The sequence below is a fragment of the Myxine glutinosa genome, chromosome 4 (assembly GCF_964187855.1).
Source record: "Myxine glutinosa chromosome 4, kmMyxGlut1.1, whole genome shotgun sequence".
In the NCBI taxonomy this organism is placed as follows: domain Eukaryota; kingdom Metazoa; phylum Chordata; class Myxini; order Myxiniformes; family Myxinidae; genus Myxine; species Myxine glutinosa.
Genome location: NC_136264.1, coordinates 122,129,346 through 122,143,228, shown reverse-complemented (window position 1 = coordinate 122,143,228; position 13,883 = coordinate 122,129,346).

The window sequence follows — 13,883 nt, the reverse complement described above, 5'->3', positions numbered from 1 at the left end:
ACACTACCCGGGGTCTTTCCCTGCCAATCCATTGGCCAACTTACTCTATGGGTTCTAAAAACCAATTCCCATTGACCAAACTGTGGTGCTTCTCAATTTGGGGTCTCACTCCCCCGATTCATCTCCCGGTGCCCTCGCACAATTTCTGGGCTGTGACGTGTAGCTCTCCCAGCAGGTCTACCCACCTGCACACCTCCACCACTGTAGTTGCCACCCGAGCTTACCTGCTCCTCACCCTAACCTAACTAACTGGGGAAGGCCCTCTCGCACTCTCACCCCCTCAGTGCCCTCTCTGGCACAGGCTGCCCGATCCACACCCGGGATCCTCAGGCACCCACTGACACTAACGGCTCCCAGAGCCCACCTGCGGCCTCACCTGGCCGACATCCTCACAATGGTGGAGTGCCCAAACCAACTACACACACCCCCCCTTCCCATGCCTCTTCCCCCCAAGCCCTCTCCCTTCCACACATCTCCCTGCTCTCAAATGTTGTGTTTGTGTGCTTCACCTTCTCTCCCCATCTTGTTTTCCGCTCCCGCTTTTTATATATTTTGTTTGTCTGGTTGATTTGTTTGTGAAGTAAATGTTAGCTCTTTCACGAGCCTCGATTCAGTATACAAAAAAAAAACAACAACAAAAAAAAAACACAGGCTACACGCCCAGCCATTTCCACAACACTAATGCACCCATCCAAACATCATTCTTCCACTCGCACCACAGATGCCAATATCCAACCACAATTTACCTATACCCTCTACCTAACACTTACACTACCCGCCCCGGGTACTCGTGAAAGGGGTCCACTCTTCCCCCATCCACACCTTCGCACCATGCACACCACTCCGTACCACTTACTCCATGTATTCCACACACCTGCACTTGCACACCTGTGCTCTCATACTTGGTGCCGCCTGCACCCTTCTCTCCCCCAAGCGCATTCGCGCTGATCCACAACACTCACTACTCACACACTGCTCCACACACCTGTCCAGTTCTCACACAGCATCATCTCATCTAACTACTCCCCTCTGAAACTTGCGCTTCCCAGTCGCCCCTTTAAACTATTGCGCTCCCACGTCATTATCATCCACGCTAATCTACTTGCGTCCCCACTACAGGTATCCTTGTCACTAACTAACCTTAACGTCACCTAATGTCATCTTCTAGGTCCCTACACACGATATCCTAACCCACCCGGGCTAGTTTTCACTGCCATCAACCCCATAAGCTAGTGCTCCTTTGCCCCCCCGTTTGTGAGGGATGACAGAGTTGCCATCCCACCACATCGGGGAGGTCCTACTATCAATTTGGCACACCAAATTTCAGCCAATCAAAAATTTTGCCAATCATCTGCCAATCACCGTACCAATCATCAAATTTTGCCTTTTTCTAATTTTGGGTCCAAAACACTAACCTCATCACCCGTCTACTTATTAGTGCCTCTCGGTGCGCCAATTCACGTCTAAAGCTCGGCTTCGTACAGCCGAGCAATGAATGCGGTTGTTTTGTGCCAACGGCTGGATACGTCCTGCACTCGGGGCAGGGACGGGGGCTTACCCGGGCCGAGATCCCACGCACCACCTCGGCGTGGAGCCATCCAATGTCCCGATCTCGACCTGCCGGAATGCCTCAACAAAAGTGGTCGCCATGACGACCCTTCCTATCGGGCTGCCCGCTCCGCCTAGTGGAGCACGGACGCGGCCGTTCAAAGCGAGGCCCAGCGTGGATCGCGTACGGCGGTCCTTTCGAACCCGCCGTGGCTCGGATCCCCGCTGGTTCTCGTGGCACGCGAAGCCCGGCACGCACCGAGGGCCCGATTCGGCTAAAAGTCGCTCTAACCGCTAACCCGGTTACCGTCGATGCCTCACCTGCATGCTTACATGCATACGCTACCCCTTTCTTGCTCAAAACTCCAGCTGTTCCCATGCTCCTCGTACCTTTCCTTACACACCTCGGTACACTCATTCCACTCGCAGACTTGGTCACACACCTGACCACCGAACACCTTGGCACACATTCGTCGCTCGCACACCTCACCAACACACCTCTTCGCACCCCCTCCTCGGTCACCTCCTCTGTGACCATCACAGGTGTGCTTTCACTCGCACACCCAACCATGTGCCTCACTACCAATTCCAGCGTGCATTCCCACATACGCTCTACCATTCCAGGTGTGCATTCTTCCGTTACATCCTCTGTAACACTCCTCACTACGCGCTTCCATGTGCTCCCTCGCACACGCGCGACGACCGACTCACTCTCGACAGCACCCTCACTCCTTGGCACGCACTTTTTCCTCACACACCCCAGAGTCGGACTTTCTCGCACACCTACTTTTTCGCACACCAGACCTGTCGCACACTTCACCAACGGCCTCTCACGAACACCCGGGTCCATCTCGACCCCCAAGCTCATTAAATCACCTGGCGCATCATACGCACGACCATATTGGTCACCACTTACACCGGGTCCTCTTTCTCTTCGCTTCTCCTCCATCACCTGCGAATCCCTCATCCGGTTAATGAGCACATCATCACGATCCGAACACAGACTTTGGACCAATTCTTTTACTTCCTCCTTTATCTCTTTCTTATCCTCTCTCCGTCGCTTCTTAATTTCGCTCACCCCTTCTTCCACTTCTTCTAATTTCTGCTTCACCTCCTTCATCTCCTCGTGCGCCCCCTTAAGTTCTTCCTCTAACTCCACCTTATTTTTTTCTATGTGCTCCCGCACCTCCCGCTCTTTAACCTCCATCACCTCTACCACCTTGTTCATTTTCCTCGTCAGGTCCTCATGTACCGTCTGACACTCTTTTTTAATTACCCCTACATCCTTTTTCATCTCCTTCTGTGTCGATTTTAAACCCTCTATTACCGCTGTGTTCTTCTTTACCTGGTCCCCCAACTCCTTTTGTCCCACTGTCAGTTGTTCTACTCCCAGCGTCAACTCCTCTATACCACCTTGCAATTTTACAGTCCCCTTTCTCACCTCCTTCTCCATGCGCTCCTTACAGTGCCTCACCTCCTCACGCACTCCTCCGACCTCCTCACTCACACCTCTTCTGATCTCCTCTCCCATCACTTGCATCTCCTGCCCAGATGCCACCCTCATCTGCTCCATTTCCTCCCTGTGAGCATCCAATTTAGTTTCTACCCCCATTCTGACCCCCTCTATCTGCTGCCCCATTTTTTTAACTTCCCTTTCCGCTTGGTCCCTCATGTCCCTCAATTTGCCTTCCATACTGTTTTCTAACCCCTCTAACCCCTTTTTCATCCCTTCCATTTGATTCTCTTGAGCGGCCATTCTGTTTTCTACCCCCGTTAACCCATGTTTCACCCCTTCTATTTGATTCTCTTGAGCGGCCATTCTGTTTTCTACCCCCATTAACCCATTCTTTACCTCTTTTATCCCATTGTCTAACGCCTCACCGGTACCCCTCGCTTCGTCCCTCATTACCCCCATTTGGCCCTCCAATCGCTCACCCAATCGCTCACTATCAGCCCTCATTTGCTCACTATTAGCCCTCATATCGTCCTTCTGCAGGTTGAGGGACGCCTGCATTTGCACCATAAATTGCTCCATGAGGGCCTGCATTTGGGCCATCCCTCCCACTTGTGCAGCGGGTGCGGCCGCCGTAGCCATGTGCGAGGCGCCATTTTGCGCGCCCGCAACCTCGTGCGCGAGGACGCCATTTTGCGAACCTGCCGCCCTCACTGCTTCGCTCTCCTCTTGTCCCTCAATTTGGTCCTGGATCGACCCTGCCTCACTCTCCTCTATCGGAACCCAGCCGTCTTGATCCGCCATAGCGCGACTTTCAAAATTCGGGTTTTTATTTTAAAACAAAACAAATTTCGGTTACTTGTAATTTTGAGCGCGTTAAGCGTGCTTCGGGTCCGATCCCACTCCTGACACCAATTGTTACGGATCGCGGATTAGATGTTATTTACCGAGCGGTGGTATTTCCGCGACCTAACAGTTCCCCCGATTCTTCCCCAACTCACCCGATTCCACCCGACGTTGACCAAATCGCGCTATGCTAAATCAATGATTGGAAAGGACACAACGACTGGGATAGATGAAACGACTCAAGGGGTACAGTTCTCAAGACCTCCGGAGGAGGATATAATTAGTGGGGGAGAAAAGGGGTAGATTACAAGGTAATGAGGTAAAGACACAGAAGAGATAGGCACTTAGACACAATCTTATCTATCCCCGACAGACCACAGACAAACGGAACAAGACTGACTTACACAGGGATTGATGGCAGGGAAGGACAGGTCGGTTGATAGCACAAGGTGCACCTTGGCTCAGGGACAGGATAAAGCACGGTCCAAAAGATGCAGGGAGGTGTCACAGCGCTCGGAGGTGGCGTCCTTCTCTCTCCAAGCTCAGGGCGCATCTGACGTCACCTCCCTCTTCCTGCGCATGCTCAGCGGGGAGTGACACGCCCTCGGCTCATTGGCTCCGCCCCAGATGGGATCGGTCCGCCGCTTCTATTGGGTGCGGGGGTTACCGGGCTCCGCCCTTGACGAGGAGCTGACAGCGAGCCCCTACTTGGTAACCCCGTCGAGCACATGCTCGATGGCGGCTCGTTGGAAAGGCATGGTGCACTCCCAACACCCCCTACCAACCAAGCCGGAGTGAGGACGCACACTCCCCGCGCCGCCGCCGCTGTTGTTGTTGTTGTTGTTGTACCATGAGGAAGAGCTGCGGGGAGGTATTGGGAGGTCCTAAACTTCCTAACGGTGCCATACAATCACAATCTGGTGCAACGAAGAGTCAGAATTAATGGAAACGAGTCCTTAACTGACATAGACTAAGAATAACTAGCAAGATGTCCTATAGTTGTCTACGTGAGATGCGGTGGACCTGGATGCGACATTTAATGGGGGAAATAGGGGGAGGTCGGGTCTACAGAGTGTTGTTTACAGAAAATGGGACTAGGGAATGGGGAATTGGGGATAGTTGGGAAGTACTGAGGAAATAGGGGAATATTTACAAGCGGATATGGATGGATCCAAATCCCATATCCGCAACAATATATATATATATATTAGGGTGGGCTTCAAAAAATCAAAATGCAGATGTTCTCCGGGACATGGTCTATTTTTGTTCCTGTTGGTGTCAAAGGAAACCACACCAAATTTGAATGGAATTCAATAATATTTAGGGGTGCCACATCAGTGATGAATTTTCCCCCATGCAAAAATAGGAATTCCCATTTTTTGGGCTGTATATACACAAAATAAATACATAATTATATATATACATTAAATATAATATTAAAAATAAATATATAGTAAATATACATTAAATAATAAATATACATAAATACACATTATACATTATATATATACAATATATTATACATACAGTTTTGAGACTTCCTATGATCACTATCTGGGCAATTTTCATGCATGTTTTGTACAGGTTCCCGGGGTCAGGGGTACGCTTTTTTAGTGTGTAATATGTAGGCCTAACTTATTGACTGTGGCTCTTTTGTAGAGAGTGACCCTGTGGAGTAAGAATTAACAGGATTTTACCCACATTCTTGCTTGCAGATATGGCATGTGCTAGTACCAGTGTTTCATTGAAAACTCGGGCTCAGGATAATGTGTATCTCATTGGGTCCACTTCTGGAGATGCCATCAAAGGTGCCAAGCTCCCGACTGTGCATCAATCTCTTGTCCTGTTTTTCCATCACCTGAAGAAGGAGAATCGCACTGCCCGGGAGAGTGCAACCCTCACCATTGAAGAGGTTGTGAAGTTCTGGGAAAAAGCTCACCTACCTACAACGACGAAGCAGCACTGCATCCATCGTTTGGAGAGGCTATATGAAGAATGGAGGAGCCTCCAAAAAGGTGCAAAGCGGGGTGGTGCGACCCAAGAGAAAAAGGAAGCATCCTTCAAGGCCTCCTTGGAGAAGACGTTTGATCTTAGGCATGCAGATTCGGAGGCCATAATCACCAACCCCGAGGACAGGAAGTTTCTTCACGATCAATTCTCAGAGAGGAAGGCTTCAATGGGATCTGTAGACACTGTGTTGGAAGCAAAAACGTTCTTGTGTGTTTGAAAGATCAGCAGCCACGAGATGATTATCGTGAACTCCTAGAACTGACTGTCATCTACATGGGAGGAATCCCACCTCGTGGAATCTGGATCATGGCTCCAGGAGCAATGCACAGAGCCAGATGGATGGCAAAAGCACTATATTCACGACAGGTGTTCATGTTTCGGTCAGAGTTCCACTTGACACTTCGAGAGGCGAGAGAACTCCGAGCCTTCAACATTTTTGTCTGCCTTGTGTATGTACAGGCTTGGTTTCGGGCTCCACAAGCTATTGAGGCTCCCCTGAATGACATTAACCTCTTCAAGAAGTTGGAAAAGTTTGAACAAATCAATCAGAAGATGGCTCAGGCAGCCTTGAAGGCACTTGGCCGCCACACGTGGTACATGAGCCCAGTACTAGTGGCATTTGCATTCTTTGACACCAGAATTGACAAAGAAAGCAAGATCAATATGATTGAAGCATTGAAAAATGACGGTGAAAACCCCTCTCCAAAGAGACCAGCTATCAAACGAGGAACCGCCCTGTCAATCGCTGGCCTCATAACAAAACACACCAAGCATTTCTTCAGCATCCTAGGGACCCCAACTGATTGGATGGATAAGGATCCTGGTTCATGGGAGCAAGAAACCAGCTTTCAGGAAGCAAAGAAAGCCACCAGTGGCTTAGTCGTGGTGAACGACAGGGCAGAAAGGGGTGTCGCATTGATACAAGACTACAATAAGCTCCTTACAAAGGATGAAGAGCAAAAGCAAGCTCTGCTCCAAGTTGTTGCTGCTCACAGGAAGATGTACCCCGATGCCAAGAAGGCAACAGTGGTGAAACAGGCCCAGAAATAGGAGTTACATTTCTCATTATATTTGGGTTTTTTAATATTATGTGATATGGTGTCTCTTCATTTTATGAACTGAACATTTGGATTGTCATCATTGAATTTGAGTTTTCATAGCAATATAGTGCTATTTGTGCAGCTATTGTAACTTGTGTTTGCTAGAATACAAAGAAAGTGAGTGGAGGGTGGGTTTTCATAAAACAAACTTCTGGTTTTGCTTTCGATCCATATATAGAAAAGTTTTGTAGACACCTTTAGTTTGAAGGCTGATGTGGCACCCCTAAATAAAATCAGATTGCTTTCATATTTGGTGTCTTTTCATTTTGGAACAAAAGGAACAACATAAAGCCATGTCCCAGTAAATATTTAAAAAAAATTATTTTGAGCACCACCCTAATATATATATACTAGCGGGGTCACCCGTGGGAATCCCACGGGCATGGATGTGTGTGACATTTCGACATATTGAGTTATATGCTGCACATTCATTTTTACAAAATGGTTACTGGCAAGTCATCAGATCCAGAAATGGTGTGAATTTAGTTATTTCACATAATATGTGACCCCTCACTCCTCTCCACCTGACACTCTCCTGTCTCCACCTGACACTCTCCTGTCTCCACCTGACACTCTCCTCTCTCCACCTAGCACTCCTCTCCTCTCCAAACCCTCACATCCCTCTCCTTTCCAATCCCTCACCTCTCCAATCCCTCACACTCCTCTCCTCTGCAATCCTTCACACGCCTCTCCAATCGCGCCTCACACTCCTCTCCAATCGCGCCTCACACTCCTCTCCAATCGCGCCTCACACTCCTCTCCAATCGTGCCTCACACTCCTCTCCAATCGTGCCTCACACTCCCCTCCAATCACTCCTCTCCAATCGTGCCTCACACTCCTCTCCAATCACGCCTCACACTCCTCTCCAATCGTGCCTCACACTCCTCTCCAATCGCGCCTCACACTCCTCTCCAATCGCGCCTCACTCGCCTCTCCAATCGGCTTTCCCCGTCTCGTTTCTCTCCTTTTTCTCCCGTCTCGTTCTTTTTCTTGCTCCAAATCGGCCCGTCGGAATCGGAAATCGGCCCGTCTCGCCCGTCGGCCCGTCGGAATCGGAAATCGGCCCGTCTTGCTTTTGTGCTTGTGCGTAAATAAATTGTGTTCATGACACCATTTCTGGTGTTGGGCTAGCGGCTAGGGTGCCGGCTTAGGATCCTGGGTTCGAATCTCGGTCGATCGCCGAATTAATGCCAGGGGGGTTGACTCAGCCTGTCATCCTTCCGAGGTCGGCTAATTGAGTACCAGTTCACTGGTAATTCCCTGTTTGTCGTTGAAGGCGGCAAAAAGGGTTGGCGTCAGGAAGGGCATCCGGCCGTAAAACATTGCTTCAAAAAGGGGACAAAAAAACAACAACTACCACGGTCCCCGAAAAGGCCAACCCCCGCTTTGCGGGGAAAAATGGCCTCTAAACGGTGGTTTTTACACCATTTCTGGATCTGATGACTTGCCAGTAACCATTTTGTAAAAATGAATGTGCAGCATCTAACTCAATATGTCGAAATGTCACACACATCCATGCCCGTGGGATTCCCACGGGTGACCCCGCAAGTTTGCATTGACGTTCGTCGATGGACTCGTTCGCCCGTCTCATTCGTTTTCTTGCTGCATCCTGTTCAAGTCTGCGTTCTTCATCGATCGTCTCATTCATTTTGGAAATAGAAGTTTCCACGCAGCGCATGAATTGTCACGATCCTCAAGAGGAATTTGTCTCGTAATCATCAAATGATAAATGGCAAGTAAATTATATTGTGGAAAATTAAAGATTTCAAATAAACCTATTTAAAGTGTATTCGCACATAACTAATTTTAAAAAACGAAGAAATATCTCTCGGTAATTTCCTGAAACATATTTTACTTCCGGCTAATAATGTTGAATTAAATAAAAACGAAGAAATATATGTCGGCATCATTGTTGACGTTTTTGTGACGACTGTCATCAAACGAAAAAGTAATATATCTTAACGGAAAAGCAAAAGCGAAATTTTAATATATATCGACACGTTGCCGTCGGTGTCATGTTGGGCGGTGTATGATACACCATGACGCGATTTTTAAAAATATATCTCTGCATTTTCCCGCGTGTGTGGAATGTTCTCAATTATTGGTTTATTGCTGACACCGAGTCCAAAACCATCGATAAAAATGAAATCATATGGTGAGTTAGATTGGAGATAAAGGCGTGAGAGAGACTCAATGGCCTTGAAGTTGAAGTTACAGGCGTTTGAGAATTCATTTCGTTCTATAAACGGCAACTTTCATTGGATTTCCTTCCCGTTTTTTTTCAACCGAGTCGAAAACTATGTTAGCGACTGTGAAAAATGAAATGATATATCGAATTTTTAATATGTATCGACACGTTGCCGTCGGTGTCATGTTAGGCGGTGTATGATACACCATGACGCGATTTAAAAAAATATATCTGCATTTTCCCGCGTGTGTGGAATGTTCTCAATTATTGCTGACACCGACTCTAAAACCATCGATAAAAATGAAATCATATGGTGAGTTAGATTGGAGATAAAGGCGTGAGAGAGACTCAATGGCCTTGAAGTTACAGGCATTTGAGAATTCATTTCGTTCTATAAACGGCAACTTTCATCGGATTTTCTTCTCGTTTTTTTTCAACCGAGTCTAAAACTATGTTAGCGACTGTGAAAAATGAAATGATATATCGAATTTAAAATAGATATCGACACATTGCCGTCGGTGTCATGTTGGGCGGTGTATGATACACCATGACGCGATTTTAAAAAATATATCTCTGCATATTCCCGCGTGTGTGGAATGTTTGTGGAAAATTAAAGATTTCAAATAAACCTATTTAAAGTGTATGCGCACATAACTAATAAAAAAAACGAAGAAATATCTCTCGGTAATTTCCTGAAACATATTTTACTTCCGGCTAATATGTTGAATGAAATAAAAACGAAGAAATATATGTCGGCATCATTGTTGACGTTTTTGTGACGACTATCATCAAACGAAATAGTAATATATCATAACGGAAAAGCAAAAGCGAATTTTTAATATATATCGACACATTGCCGGCGGTGTCATGTTGGGCGGTGTATGATACACCATGACGCGATTTTAAAAAATATATCTCTGCATTTTCCCGCGTGTGTGGATTGTTCTCAATTATTGCTGACACCGAGTCTAAAAGTAAAACCATCGATAAAAATGAAATCATATGGTGAGTTAGATTGGAGATAAAGGCGTGAGAGAGACTCAATGGCCTTGAAGTTACAGGCCTTTGAGAATTCATTTCGTTCTATAAACGGCAACTTTCATCGGATTTTCTTCCCGTTTTTTTTCAACCGAGTCTAAAACTATGTTAGCGACTGTGAAAAATGAAATGATTTATCGAATTTGATTTGAAATAAAACTGGGGGAGAGCAAGACACCACGGGCCTACAAAACAGGACTCAAAGCTATGCGAGTTAATAAAATGGTGGATATTTGTTTATAGCCACTCCCAGAATGGGTGGAGCTACTCTGCAAACCGAGTAAGCCACACCCCGGACAGACACCCAACAGATAGACAGACAGACAGACAGAATCATCTACGGCTATTATAATATAGATATATATATATATATATAACTGTGAGAAATAGTAGAAACTCCAAGGTACAAGCAGGGCGTCTCATTTGCATTAAATAAATAATCGGGAGATTGAATAAGACGCGGACGTAGCTTCAGGACGGTCGATCTTTAATTCTCGACAAGCTTTCGACCAACAAAGGTCTTCTTCTTAGTCTACAGAAACAACAGGCATGTATATCAGACAAGTATGTATAGTGATATGTGTGTAAGATGTGTGATATGTGTTGAAAATGCATACAAAAAGAAGAGCCACGCTGAAGCTCACTCACCGTCCCCAAGTTCAGCGGAGGTGAAGCGCAGCTTACAGTTATCGTTCATGTTACAGTTGGTGCACGTGCATATACAAATATAGAGATACATACATAAACACACACGCATATATTCATATACCATTTATATTCATATAATATATTTATATATTTATTTATATATTTATATAAATGACATATAAAGGTAGAATGAATGAATGAGTGAATGAGTGAATGAATGGGTTACGGTTAATGATTTGATTGGGTTGATGTTGAAACATTCTTTAATCATCAAAATTTATGCCATGAGGGATTTTGTCCGAAGTTTATGTATCCAAAAGGACTCACGTTTCAGAATCGTGGTGTGTGATCGATTTGTAATTGATTCAATGGCAGAGATTCTAATGTCATTTATAGAGTGATCCGGTTGATTAAAGTGTATTGTGTAAGGTAGAGATTTGCCCTGACTGGTGTGGAAGTTATTGATTTCTGACTGGGTGTTATTAAATCGTGTGTGGAGTGTGCCCTAACAACTAACAACAACGTTGTCCACCAACAACGCCCTCCGCATTGTAGCTGGTTGCTTGAAGCCCACCCCGCCATTCCACCTGCCAGTCCTAGCGGGAATCGCCCTGGCCGGCCTCCGACGGGAGGCTGCTACCCTCGCCCTGGCAAGGAATGCCCAGAAACACGACTGGCACATCCTGCACAACACCACAACGATAGTGGCGCCTCCAAGCAGACTCAAGTCCCGCCATCCCTACAACAAGGCGGCACAAGAGATGCTCAGTTCTATCCTTGAGGACCTGTCTAGAAGCGCATGGCTGGCGGCATCTTGGAAGCAGGTGTGGGAAACGGCCGGGCCCACCCGCATCCACCGCTACATCTGGGACCCAGGAGGTGGCGACCTAGGAGAAGACCTACCACGCCTGCAATGGACCTTGCTGAACCGTCTACGTACGGCGGTCGGCCGCTTCAAATCATCGCTGAAGATGTGGGGCCTGGCAGACAGCGCCACGTGCGAGTGCGGCGAGCCTGAGGAGACTGCCGAACACATAATTACCACCTGCCCCCTATACAGACCACCTTCAGAAGCCAGCCTCTTCGACGTAGGACCAGAGACGAGGGCATGGCTACACGACACTGAGCTGGCCATCTGATGATACACGAAAGAAGAAGAAGAAGTGTAGAGTGTATTCTCAGTTTTTCCAACATATTGTTTGGTCCACTTTTGGCAAGTGATTAGGTATATGACCCATGTAGATTTGCAGTTCATATAGGAGGTGATGGGGAATTTTTGTCCAGTGCTAGAACTACAAAATTTGTTTCCTTCTAGTAAATGCTTGTGAATAATACATTTGTTTGCTGTGCATTTATAGAAGCCAGTGATCCTAGTTTCTTTGTTGTGGGGCTGTGGGTGCTTTGTTTTTACCAAGAGGTCCCTGTGTGTCCGACCACGTCGAAATGATGTTAGTGGAGGTTGAGGAAATGTGGTGTCGAGTGTTTCTGATTGATGGAGGAGAGGAAGGGCCTTATTCAGAATACTTGGCAATTGGGATGAGGTAGGAGAGTAGGTGGTTACCAGTGGGACACAGTTAGTTGCAGGTTTGGGTTTGTAAGTCAGAAGGTCTGCTCTCGGTATGCGTTTTGCTCGGTTTATTGCTTCTTTCACAGAGTGAGGGTCATAGTTTCTTGCAATGAAGTGTGTTTCTAATTGGCAGGGAGAAGTTTCTTCTGCCAGTTTTTGTTGAGCAAATGCGTCTTACTCTGATTGCTTGACTGTATGGTATGCTTGCAATTGTATTGTTATGGTTCTGAGAGTGTAAATATAACATCATTAAAGGTTCAAGGTTTGTCCCCCTTAGTTAGTCCACAAGCAACACGTAGGCCACCTTAGAACATTAGTTATGTCATAATATGTGTGAGGATAAGGCCATTTCCACTAGTGATACCTGCGTATCACTCAGGTAAGTGGCTGCGTATGGTGCGACAGGTTCATCAATCCTAACTATTTCCTAAATGACTTTAACAACTTTACATTACCCGGGGTCTTTCCCTGCCAATCCATTGGCCAACTTACACTATGGGTTCTAAAAACCAATTCCCATTGACAAACTGTGGTGCTTCTCAATTTGGGGTCTCACTCCCCCGATTCATCTCCCGGTGCCCTCACACAATTTCGGGGCTGCGACGTGTAGCTCTCCCAGCAGGTCTACCCACCTGCACACCTCCACCACTGTAGTTGCCACCCGAGCTTACCTGCTCCTCACCCTAACCTAACTAACTGGGGAAGGCCCTCTCGCACTCTCACCCCCTCAGTGCCCTCTCTGGCACGGGCTGCCCGATCCACACCCGGGATCCTCAGGCACCCACTGACACTAACGGCTCCCAGAGCCCACCTGCGGCCTCACCTGGCCGACATCCTCACAGTGGTGGAGTGCCCAAACCAACTACACACACTAACAGGCTACACGCCCAGCCATTTCCACAACACTAATGCACCCATCCACAATACCATTCTGCAACCGCACCACAAATGCCAATATCCAACCACAATTTACCTATACCCTCTACCTACCACTTACACTACCCGCCCCGGGTACTCGTGAAAGGGGTCCACTCTTCCCCCATCCACACCTTCGCACCATGCACACCACTCCGTACCACTTACTCCATGTATTCCACACACCTGTACTTGCACACCTGTGCTCTCATACTTGGTGCCACCTGCACCCTTCTCTCCCCCAAGCGCATTCGCGCTGATCCACAACACTCACTACTCATACACTGCTCCACACACCTGTCCAGTTCTCACACAGCATCATCTCATCTAACTACTCCCCTCTAAAACTTGCGCTTCCCAGTCGTCCCTTTAAACTATTGCGCTCCCTCGTCATTATCATCCACTCTAATCTACTACGTCCCCACTACAGGTGTCATTGTCACTAACTAATCTTAACGTTACCTAATGTCATCTTCGCTAGATCCCTACACACAATATCCTAACCCACCCGGGCTAGTTTTCACTGCCATCAACCCCATAACCTAGTGCTCCTTTGCCCCCCGTTTGTG